Source organism: Ziziphus jujuba, chromosome 12 (assembly GCF_031755915.1).
Source record: "Ziziphus jujuba cultivar Dongzao chromosome 12, ASM3175591v1".
Taxonomy (NCBI): Eukaryota; Viridiplantae; Streptophyta; class Magnoliopsida; order Rosales; family Rhamnaceae; genus Ziziphus; species Ziziphus jujuba.
The window spans coordinates 4,443,226-4,455,773 of NC_083390.1; positions in this window are offsets into that span (position 1 = coordinate 4,443,226).

Consider the following 12,548-nt stretch of genomic DNA (forward strand, 5'->3'; position numbering starts at 1 on the left):
ACATACTTAATAAACTTTTTGACAAAATCATAGACTCCAATTAGTACCCAAGAAAGGAATGAGAATTTTGCAAACATCTATTGATGTAAAATGAGTATCAATATACTATTGGCTTTATAATCCCACAGAAAATTTACTAGTTGGGCCAAAAACATCAACTACTTCTATCCAGAAAATGAATTCAAACATGCATATTTGATATTTGGCTAATGTTCTTAAAGAAAACATAAACTACGTTTTCTTTTTTTTTTCATTTTTTCATTTTTTTTTGCTAATAAAAAATTCAGCATGTATTGATTTTTTTTTTTTAAATCGTTGGATGGCATAATAATTGAATCACCTTTATTTTAACATGAATTGGATAGTCATCTTTCTTCTATAAATTTGGAATAGTCACAAAAAGTGGGGGTTGCAATGTAAGATCGGTAGATAGTGTGAAACATACATTCAACTAACATTCAAATATTACAAAGATCAATATCTGTTTTCTTTCATTTCTGACAATTGCAAAAACAGCTTCACATATATATTTTTATTTTATTTTATTTTTTTATGTAACTCAAAAATGCTTTATGATATGCAAAAATTTGAAAGTTTAGCACGACTCACCGTTCGTCAAGAATATGCAGAGAGCTCTCAAAGACCCTGTAATGTCGAACCCAAATCGTTCTCCTTTGTTCTTTCAACTCTCAGTTCCTTCAACTCTCAAATGACTCACTGTTCTCCTTTGTTCTTTCAAGATTTAGATTTTAGGATACCAAATCAATGAGAAGAAATAAGAAAAGACCAAAGTAAGAAAAAAGATAGAGAGAAAGAGACTAAGATTGAGGCAGAGAGAAAAAGCAGGGGGTAGAGGAAGGAGGCTTTGATGGCTGATGGAGATGGGGCTGGCTGGTGTGGTCTGTGGTGGCTGCGTTGTGAAATGCTGGAGAATAAGATGAAAATTGAAAAATAAGGCTTGACTCTTGACTCTTGAGTTTTAGATCTAAATTTTTTTTATTTTTTTATGTTTTTGTTTTATTAAAAATGTATTTTTTGTTTTTAAAAAATTAGTAATAGAAAATTATTTTTATAAAATTTTTAATTGACAATATTTTTTAATTATTAAATATTATATTAGTGATAAAATATTAATTTAAAATTAAATTTAAATGGGTTGTAATAGGTGTATAATCGTGTCGGGTTGAAACTGACACGTTTAATAAATGGGTCGTAACGGGTCAATTTCGAGTTAAACAGGTCAGTCCGAAAATGACACGATTAATAATCGTGTTAAATGGGTTGACTCGATTATGACCCGAACCCATTTACAATAAAACCAAACCCATTTATTCCGTGTCGTTTTCCAGTCGTGTCGCCGTGTCATGACCCAAATTGCCAAGTCTACTTCAAAGGTATTATAAGATTATAATATCCCTAAGTATATCTTATGTAACACCCCGTTCCGAATCATGTCGGAATTTTTGCACGTTGACCGAGGTGACCGTTGACTTTGACTTTGACCGTTGACCAAAGGGGTCAAAAGTTGACTTTTTGACCCGGATGGAATTCTAGGTTGACTGAGGTACCGTTACAAAGTACACGTTGGTACGAGTTCGTAGACTGGTAGCACGTCAAAAACGGAGCTACGGTTTGAAAGTTATGGGCAAAACAAGTTGAGGTTCAAACTGTCCAAAAGGTGCCGGGAGTTGACTTTTTCTCGAGATGTAATTTTGGGTTGACTCTTGTATGGTTGTAAAGTACTCGTCGATACGAGTTCATAGACTAGCGGCACGCTTGAATCGGACGCTTGGTTAAAAAGTTATGGACGTTTGAAATTCGTCGGATACCGTATTATTTTAATATATCTGGCTTAAGTGCACAGTAATGCCATGTGTCAGCTTTTGATTGGTCCACGTGGCATGAACAGTGTCACACAGGGGTTTTTATTTGTTAAAACTCTCAGGGAAGAGGGAGAAAGAGAGAGAGGAGAGAGAAAGAGAGAGAGAGAGAGTCGCCGGCCACCGGAGATTTTCAAATTTTCCGGCCGAGTTACTGTACACGCACCGGCCAGCAAGGTTGCTCTCGTCATTTCCGACAAAACCTCCAAATTTCACGGTGAACGGCCGCCGGACGCGCCCGGATCGGACCTCCGAAGATCGGCGGCGAGTTTTTCCCCTCCACCGCCGGCCACAGCAAATCGACCCACTTCCGGCCATTTTCCGGCCACACGCGCCATACAACCTTCATCCTCTCCTCAAGTCCGGCCGACCCACCAAAAATCACGGCCATCGGACCAGCGACGCGCCGGGATTGGAGCGTTTTTCGGCGAGGGGCCGGAAATCTTCAAACGGTGATTTCTCCGCCGTCCGACCTCCGTTTTGCTCACCGCCGGTCCCGTTGGGTTGCTCTCCTCAAGATCTACAAGTCTGCAAAATTTCACGACCAACGGCCACCGCACGCGCTCCAATCCGCTGTGTTCGACCTCCTGAATCCGAATCCGGCATCCGTTTCCGCCAATTCGCGACGGTTTGGGAGAATTGTGGAGCCGAAATCCGAAAAGCTTCCCGACGAAATTCAAACCCCGTCGGGTACGATCCTTGGAAATTGAGACCGAATCTGTGATCAGCATCACTCGAGCTTCGATTCGGTATATAACTCGTAAATTCTAGATATCGTTTGTGTTTTGACCCCCCGGGTACTGGGTATTATTTACCCGAATAAAATATTAATTTGTTTGACTGTCTGTGAATTTTGTTCTAGGAGCACCGGTGAGTCGTAGAATTGATTCCGTAGTGGATCATGGGTTAATTGCGTGCTCCAGGTGAGTGACCCACCTTCAAATTTATTTGGGGAATTTAATTGGTGAATATATTATGTGTGATTTAAATATTTGGAAATTAATTTCTTGTGCCAAATATTTATTGGATTTATTGTGGAATTATTTATGAATTTATTGAATTTAAGAAAATGTGCATTTTACAAATTTATGCCATGTGAAATTATTTTATGGTTTTGAGGACTTTGAAATTGGTGTGGTTTTAATGGTAAATTGGGTACGATTTGATTTTCAAATATTTCAAGGAAAATATTTGGTTATGTTGGTGATTTCAATTTTTATAAAATATGCCCATGGAATATTTTGAGATTTGATTATGATATTTCGAGAAATTATTTATGCTTGGAAAAATGTGGATATTTGAATTGATGGATTTGGGAGTTGGTGGATTTGAAAATCATGGAATTTATGGTATTGATTATAAAGAAATTACGGAGAATTTCCGGGTTCAAGCGGATGGATTATGCCCGCTATGCTTATGAAAAATGTGAAATTTGTTTTATAACTTAAATTTATGGATTTTTATGATTTTTAGATGCACCGTGCACGTACTGGTGTTCTGATTATGTGATATGGTATATGTGATATGGATATTGTGCACACGAATATGATTAGCGCGCAGGTGGGTGTGAGTAGCGCGCAGGTGATATTATGAGGGTGTCCTGTGGATGCCATCGGAGAGGGTGGCCACCCCCCTTTGGCCGGGACACCAGGTTAGCAGCGGCGCAGTGGGATGCCACGCGACCGTATGCCGGTTTCTCTCTATAACCTCCTGTCTGGCGGTACCTTGGGACGCTGAGTACTGTTGGTGCCACTGGTATATAGTGGGTGCATCAAATGATTTTCAGGACAGTGTTTTAAAAATAAAATGTTTTAAAGCTGTATTGGAACTAGAAATATAATTATTACTGTTTCTGGTTTTTATTTATTTGATGTCTTGGTTTTCGGGGAATACGAACAAAGGGTTTTGTGAAAAGGTTTTAAAAAGGGGAACTTTTCCAACTTAGAGAATTGTAAGGGTTTTGAGAGAAATTATTATTTCCAATTAATTATTATCTATCTACTTATTACTGTGATATTATATTGTATAGTAGATAGGGTCACTCACTGAGATGATTAGCATCTCACACTCTTAAATTCCGTTCCTCTAGGTACCAGGTTGTCGGTGTTCATCCGGAGCGGACTTGATCTTCATCGCTGTTTTACTTCGTGAAGTACCCTGTTCTTCTTTTATTGCAGGTGTACTATTTCTTTCACTCTTGTTGTATTTATTATGCACTGGATTACTGTATTTTTATTTTGAAGTGCTGAAATTTGTGGAACCAATTTGTAGTACTGTGGGAGGAATAAGGGGACAGTTATAGAAGTGTGTTTTCAGTGCAGGGAATTTTGTGGTAAGTAAATCCCTTAGGGGAGGCTCTGCCGGATTTTCCGTTGGAGGGTTCGGTAGGGTTTCCCTGGGATCAGGGCTGTCTAGGGTTCCGGGGAAGGAATTCTGGACGGGTCCTGACATCTTAAATGACAGTTCTGGTGTCAAATAATGACAAATGGATGGTCTTCTAGAACCATCATCCCATCCTCAATGCAATTCGCATGACAAGTAAAGCATTCCTTCTTCAGCCAAAATATATATATATATATATATATATATATGTGTTAGTAAAAATGGCTAATATCGCAATTCTCATTTTCTGCATTTTCAAAATTTTCCAAACACAAATAGCTAGAGCTCTCTCTCTCCGGTTGAGAATTGTAAAATCATTGAACTATAGCTCGTGATTTTCATTTCTTTCCGCATACCGATTATCTGTTTGTTTTCTTGGAGTTGTTGTTTTGGAAGTGAAGGAAGCAGAAATCTTCGAGCTGCAGGACCTTCTTCTCTGGTATAATCTGCGTTCGATTTTTCAATTTCTTGGCGTAACTTTTCAGGAAGTGCTTACTAATTTTTTTATTTTTTATTTTTTCTCTATATGCGATTTGTTTTAATTAGCTTGATGTTATTATAGCTGATATCGTTAATGATGTATAAGAGTTCGAATTGAAATTTTGTCCTTCTATTTCATATTCAAAGAGGAATTAGATTATCTTATCACCGCCATTTTAGATTTCTAATAGTTTTCTTTGTTTATTATTCTGATGCCATTTTTCAATTTGTAGTTTCACAATTCTTTTCGAAAATCAAACGTTTACATCGCTCTCTCTGCCCGATATGTCTTTCGATGTTCTCTGGTGATTACGGTGTAAGCAAGGAGAGAATAGGAAACTAGCTTGCTAATTATCTCTTATTAGTTCGTGATTTTCATTAATTTCTCTGCATTTACCGATCGTTCATTTGTTTTCTCAGGTTATTGTCCAGAAATAAGCAGAAATCACGATTAGGACTCTTATTCTTGTTCCACTTGTCATCTGAATTTTTTTTTTTTGGGTCTTTTTTTAGCTATTGTTGTTATTGCGGCTGAATTTTCTAGCGAATCGTGTTTCATGCAATCGTTATCCGTTTTAAGTTGTTTCTAGTCGGTTTGTAACTCTTGATTTCTCCGATAATCGCAGTGAATTTTCAAAATTTTGAGTGAGATCTATTTTGACTATTTTGAGTTCTTTGCCATCAGTTTGTAACTCTTAAATTTGTACAATCATAGCAGAGAATTTTTCAAAATTTTCGACGACAAACATTCTCTAGTATATTTCTCGATTTCCTTTGCACAGGCCGAAACTATGGTGAGAATTGGAAACTCGCTTAATCATTGGTTTCTCTGTACGTACAAATTGTTGATCGTCATTTGTTTTCTTTAGGTTACGTTTGAGAAACCGATGGAAGCAAAATCATCAAGCACCACTCTCTTGGTCTGGTAATCAGCCTTCGCTCATTAGAGTTTTCAAGTTTTTGCTATTTTAGTATGTAATTTAGCAAGGAGTCGTAGTTGTTGTAATTGCCGCTATTTTCTATTATAGTTTGTTGAATTTCTTTATGATTATATTAATTTCCCATGATTTTGATTCATTTTTGTGTTTTTTTTTTAATAAAATTTTCATGTGATTTTTGAATCTCATACGGCTCTTCTGTATAAATGTGCCATCTCTACTTCAACTAAAGGAAGTCCACCATTTTGCTCCAAACTGTGAATCTCATGCGAAGAATAGAACGGCCATTGCCAGACCATATTATAGGGAGTCTTATATGGCATTTTAAGATACCAACAAAGGATATTCAAAGGAATGAGGCGAAAATAGGGGTTGTCTGATTTGGTGCTTCAAATGAAGGATTCATTGAAAACTTTTTGCAAAAATATTGCCAACGAGTTGACCAGAATAAACTGGTTCAATGTGATTGAGGATGATGATCAAGCATTGCATGAGTTGCATGGGAGCTACTCTTCTTCACTATTTGAATATAGTAGTAGTAGCAAGTGCAACTTTCCAACATACGAAGTGGATTCTGGATGAGGAAATATAGTTTAGGTGAGCATGCCAAGTTTCTTGGACAACAATGTGATCATTCTGATAGATAATAAGAGTGAAGGGATTGAAGCATATCTTAGTTTGGATAAGGAGCAGATGACTGTGTTTGGACGTGATGAAGAACTACTAGGTATGCAAATCCCATCTCCTTTCAAGTGCGTCTAATAAGTTTTCGGATGCAGTTTGTTATGTGCTGTAAGCCCAAATCCACTTTTGGACTTGCAAGCCATATTGTTTACCGATCCAATTATGACAATCTTAAGCCTAGAGTAATTAGCCCAGTTATTAAAAGGAAGTAAATGCAAGCTGGCGTTTGTCGTTTGTTCCTAATAATGGATTGGAGTTCATTCTTTTTTTTTTTTTTTTCAAGAATTATTGTATTAAACAAAGGCTATACTGAAGAAGAAGAAAAGTCCAACGTGTTATCAAAACAAATGAAGCTATTACCATTCACCAACACCTTCTAATTGTCAATTTATAAATAATAATATTTGCAAGCAACAAATATTATTAAATAAAGGCTAGACTGAAGAAGAAGAAAAGTCCAACGGATTATCAAAACAAATGAAGCTATTACCATTCATTCTTTATTTGTATGCAAATGATCTATTAATTATAGATAGTAACGACAATATGGTCCAAACTACAAAAGTCATATTAAAATACAAATTTAACATGATAGATATGAGGTTTGCTGATGTGATATTAGAAGTGGAAATCACTAGAACTTTAAATGCAATGCAATTATTCTTAATCAAACATATTATGTGGATAAATTACTGGCCAAGTTTAGTAAAAACAATATTGGTATAGCCAGAACACCCATATATATGAATTTACATTTATCCAATAATAAAAGGGAGAGTATATCTTAAATAGAATACGCAATAGTGATTGGATATCTCAAGTAGAATACGCAATAGTGATTGGAAGTCTAATGTACCTGATGAGTTGTACAAGATCAAATATAGCCTAGACTATAAGTATACTAAGTAGATACACGAGTAATCCAAATAAAGATCATTGGAAAGGAATTGTTAGAGTACTAAGATACTTACGATATACTCATAATTACGAACTGCACTATACAAGATATCCCACTATATTATAAGGATATAGTGATGTAAACTGGATATCAGATATCAAGAATTCAAAGTCCATGAGTGGTTATGTGTTCACATTAGCAGGTGCACCAATAACATGGAAGTTTTCAAAACAATCTATTATAGCTCGATCTACGATGGAATCTGAGTTCATTGCATTAGATAAATATGGTGAAGAGGTTGAATGGTTATGTTAATTTTTAGAGGATATTTCAACGTCGTCCAAACCTGTACCAGCAATAAGTATACATTGTGATAGTCAATCTGTGATTGACAGGGCACATAATAGATATATTAGTCATATAATAATTTTATTAGATAGTTAATCTTAACTGGAGTTATTTCGATAGACTATGTAAAGTCAAGAGATAATATTGTAGATCCACTAACTAAAGGGTTAAATAGAGATTTAGTTGAGAAGTCATTGAGGGGAATTTGATTGAAGCCCGTAAGGACAGTCGATAGGATGGAAACCCAACCTAGTTGACTTGAGATTACAAGATCTAGGTTCAATAGGAGAATGCAATTGTAAAGATTGGTATGGATTATTATGAGGGTTAATTCTCTGCTCATTCCTATGATGAAACAACGATATATGAAGGTTCAACATAAGAGTATGCTTTTAATGATTCTGGTATGTGTGTGTTTTATAATCTATGCATAATTATACTGCTCACATTGGAAATAAGAATCACCTTGTGAGAGAGAAGAGTGGCCGCTTCAAAAAAGAATTGTTAAGGGCCTAATTCTTTATAAATTGTCACAAAACTAGGAATATGTTTAAGGCCAAAATGAACACAATAGTAAGAACTAAAGTGTATTAGGAATGAATCATGTGTGAACTATATTATCATTTACACAAACGATGAAATAGTTCAAAGATATCGTATCTACCATTAGTTAGTAAAGTAAATATAATTTTATAAGGAAATGTTCAAAGAGTTACATCTATCTATCCTATGTAAGTTCTAACTATAGAGCTTTACCATTAGAGTCCTGCATCTTCCCTAATCATCATATCATTCATGTGGGGTGATTGTAACATTTTTAATAAATAGAATTGAATGTTTCGACATAAATGAATTTTATGGGGTTTTAATGGGATTTGATGGCTTGTTTTTTGAGCTTTGCTACCGTTTTGTTTGAGGTACATGGGTTTTTGACGAATTTTGAATCAAAAACAACAAGAGAAAAAGGAAATAAGTCTCCCCTTCTTGAGTTTTGGTGTTGTGAACATAGTGCGGTAAAGCTTAGGTACTTGAAGTTTACAGAGAGAGATTTTGATGGTGTCGTATCCAAAATCTTAATCATCCGTTGTATTCTGGAAGATGAATGTCACAAAATCATCTGCACTAGTGGGGTGCAATTCATCTTAAGTGTAACAGTTCAAACCCAAAGAAAACAATATTGCATGCGGGTGGATTGGGCTGTTACAGCCAATCTATCTTTAAGGATATGTTCTTGCTCTTTAGTCATGGGAAGTAGTTGATTTTCAACTGATTTCCATAGTTGATGGGCATTGTCTATGCCAACATTCAAGCTGAGTACATCATTTGTCATTAAACTAAGGAGCCATGAAGTGAGCAACCCATCATTGTTGATCCAAGTCTTGTTTCTTGCTTGAATCTGTTCTTCATCATCTTCTACTGTTGCAATGACGGAACCTGCATTAGTAAGATGGTGAGCAATTCCAAGGCTTCGCACAAGTGGCAGTACCTGTGATCTCCATAAAAGAAAATTAGTAGGACTTAATTTTATCGAAACAAGACTAGACAACTGATGAAATGATTGGATCGTTAGCATGGTATCAGGTTTGATGGCTTGATTAAATTTTGTTGGTGTAACAGCATCGATTTGAGAAGCCATTGGATGAGTGAAAGAACTTGCAAACCGTTGAGGCTCTGATACCATAAAGAATAAAAATAATAATAAAGGAAAAATAATATTCTATATATTTCACTGTGTGGTTATTAAAATGAATCAAGTTGTACGTACAAGCTATATGGCCTGTGTATAAATAGACAGCAGGAGTTTGCTTTACAAAGAAAGAAATAATATCACTCCTGCAATATAGCCTACAAAATAGCTGAATACTAAAATATAGCTATAATAAAGAGTTGACTATATACCAATTTTATTCTTAAAATAGTTCCTCCAATTAAATTTGTGTTGACCCATGACATGTGGGGTAGAGATATTATACGGGACTAAAATTTTGTAAGAGAAGTTTTGGTCGGACTACTAAATGAAGTGTTTAAAATGGTCTTTATACTGTGAAGAAGTGGTATGGTGATTGTAGTAAATAAGAGTTGAGGAAGTGGTGGAAGATCATTTGGAAGCTTAATATTCCAAACAAAATTAAATTTTTTATTTGAAAGGCATGCCCAGGTACTATTCCATGCGCCAGGCAGTTGAAGTCAAAGAATTTATTCATGGATGATAGGTGCTCTACGTGTAAGTCAGGTAAAGAAGATGTGATTCATGCTTCGTGGTACTATTGTGTTGACGCAAAATCTTATTTGGTCTAAGAAGGATCGGTTTGATGTGTTTTTAGATGTTATTAATTTGAAAGGTTTGTGTATATTAGTTGGGCAATTTAAAATGGAAGGAATGCTTAATTGCTTTCGTGGAAAAATATAAAATACACATGAACAAAAACTTAGAGAGATGGACCCGCTGGCAGAAGGAAAATATAAAGCCAATGTTGATGGTGCAATATCCACGGTTTCCCACTCGGCTGAGGTCGGCGTCATTGTCAGGAAGGATAAAGGTGAAGTCATGGTGTCCATGGCTAAACCAGTGAATCCATGGCTATCTCCTTTTACTACGAAGTTGATGGCAACAAAATTTGGTTTTGAATTATTTGTTGAAGCTGTTATTAATGGTGGAATAATTGATTTGATTCTAAAGCAATTGTGGATCTGTTATTTTCTTCTGAAGATTATCTGGGGTTGGACTGTTTTCTGGTAGAGAATCTAAAAATCAGCTGACAAGCTAGCTAGATTTTAGTGAATTTTGATTTTAGTGAATAATTTTATCGGTCTGCTTATTTTAGTGAATTTTGGATGAAAGAGGAGCCTAAGTGGCTTCAACCTTTGATGGACAGGTTGAAAATTGTAATTGTGCTTGGTTTCCCCTTTTTTTTTTTTTTTCTTTTTCTTTTTTTTAAAATTTTTAAATCTGTTTTATTTTAAAAATAAAAAATAAAAAAAATAAGTCGCTATGTTATTTATTTATTTATTTTCCGAAAATATCCCACAACTTTTTATTATATTTTTCTATCTAAAAAATTAGTATTATTATTTCTTATTCAAATTTACTTTTTTTAATCCCCTTTCCATTAACAAAAGAAGGAATACCATTAATTTTATATAAATTATACAATAATATTAAAGTTATTAAAATATTTACTAAATTTATTTATCAAATAATATAATAATATTCACTAATTATTTTTATTTATTTATTTATTTAAAATTTATTTATTCATATTTAAATTATATAAATATGTTAATAAATAATATAATAATATTAATACGTATCATTTGAAAAAAAATAAAATTTTATGACCATTTTGGTGCTTATAGTATTCCTGTAAATATATAAATTATATGTTTAGTAATTTAAAATTGCATATTTTTAAAGGGATCCTATAACTATATTCCTAGGTATTATAGCATTTTTCTTTTTAAAAGATGTTTGGTTTTGCAATCCAATAATTCAAAGTATACAACCCAAAATATGTTTATTAGTATATATAGTTATAAGCATCTATGATGATATTTAATTGGGTAGTACTTTTGAACAATTTTGCTCTGATTTTCATAAATTTACATAATACTAAGAGCATGTTCGGGATTTGGTTTTTTATTAGCTCTTATTTTTTTTTAATGCTTGTATTTCATAGCATTTTGGTTAAAAAATATTTTATAAAAAAATGGTAAATGTATGATTATGCATAATAAATAAAATATTTTTAAATTATTAATGATATTTTGATATTTTAATTTTAATTAATGGGTCGGATATTATTATTATTATTATTATTTCATTTTGCAGCATCTATTTGGAAAAGCATTAACCTCAAAGCACCTGGAGTGCTTTTTTTTTTTTTTTTTTTTTTTAATAAAATAGTACTTCTTATTTTCTTGCCAAAATACATAACCAGTTTCTTTTTTTTCTTTTTTTTTTTTCTTTTTTTCCCTCCTTTTATCACTTGTTGAAAGTTCAAAAGTACTACTACATATGCACCAACTTAATCACTTTAAATTAATATATGCTCCCGACAATCAACGAATTGATCAATCCCTTATTTAAACGATACAAGCATATCATCTCAAACATGTCAACATAACCATAGAACCTAAACTAATTATAAATGAAAAATATAAGAAAATAAACTATGGATATTGTTGGAACTAAAGGGATGTACCTCCGGGCTTGGCTTATTTTGCAGACGTGAGAGCAATTTGTGGACTTGTTCTCGCAAAATAGATGCCAGTGTCGTGGAAGAAGATGGTCATGTTGCCATCATGGAGGATGTCACCAACTTCATCATGGTGGTCATCCCGACAGTTATTTATTTTTTATTTTTAGTTTTATATATTTTACTCGTAAAAAATGAAACTGTATAGAAATTTATTTAAAACTGTAATATTTTATTTTTATTTTTTATTTTTGCGCGTGGACAAGATCCTACGTCAACTCATGTTATGTGGAGGATGATGACTATAAGGAATTTGATGATTTTCATCCTAAGTTATTTCTAGTCAACTGTTATCCATATTTTTTTCTCTCCTAAGGCACTTTTATCTCTAAAATCCCTTTTTTGTGGATTTATCTTTTCGTATCGGAACTCTCTCTTTTGATGGACCTCACATTTTCACTGTACCCCCATTGAAAAATAAATAAATAATAATCAGCAATGCAAAACCATTGATATTTAAATCATGTTATATGCAGACAAAGTAGGTTAGCTTCAGTGGTTGAGTACTCTTATTTGTTTCCATGAGATTTAGGTAGTTTGTAATTGTAACGTTTTTAAATGTTTTCTTTATTGAATGATTTGGGTTAGTGGGCTTAGTGGGGAGTTAATGGGCTTTAAGTGGTTTTTACATTTTGGAAAAAGTGAAAAAGAAAAAGAAAACAAAGGGTTTTCATTTTTTAAT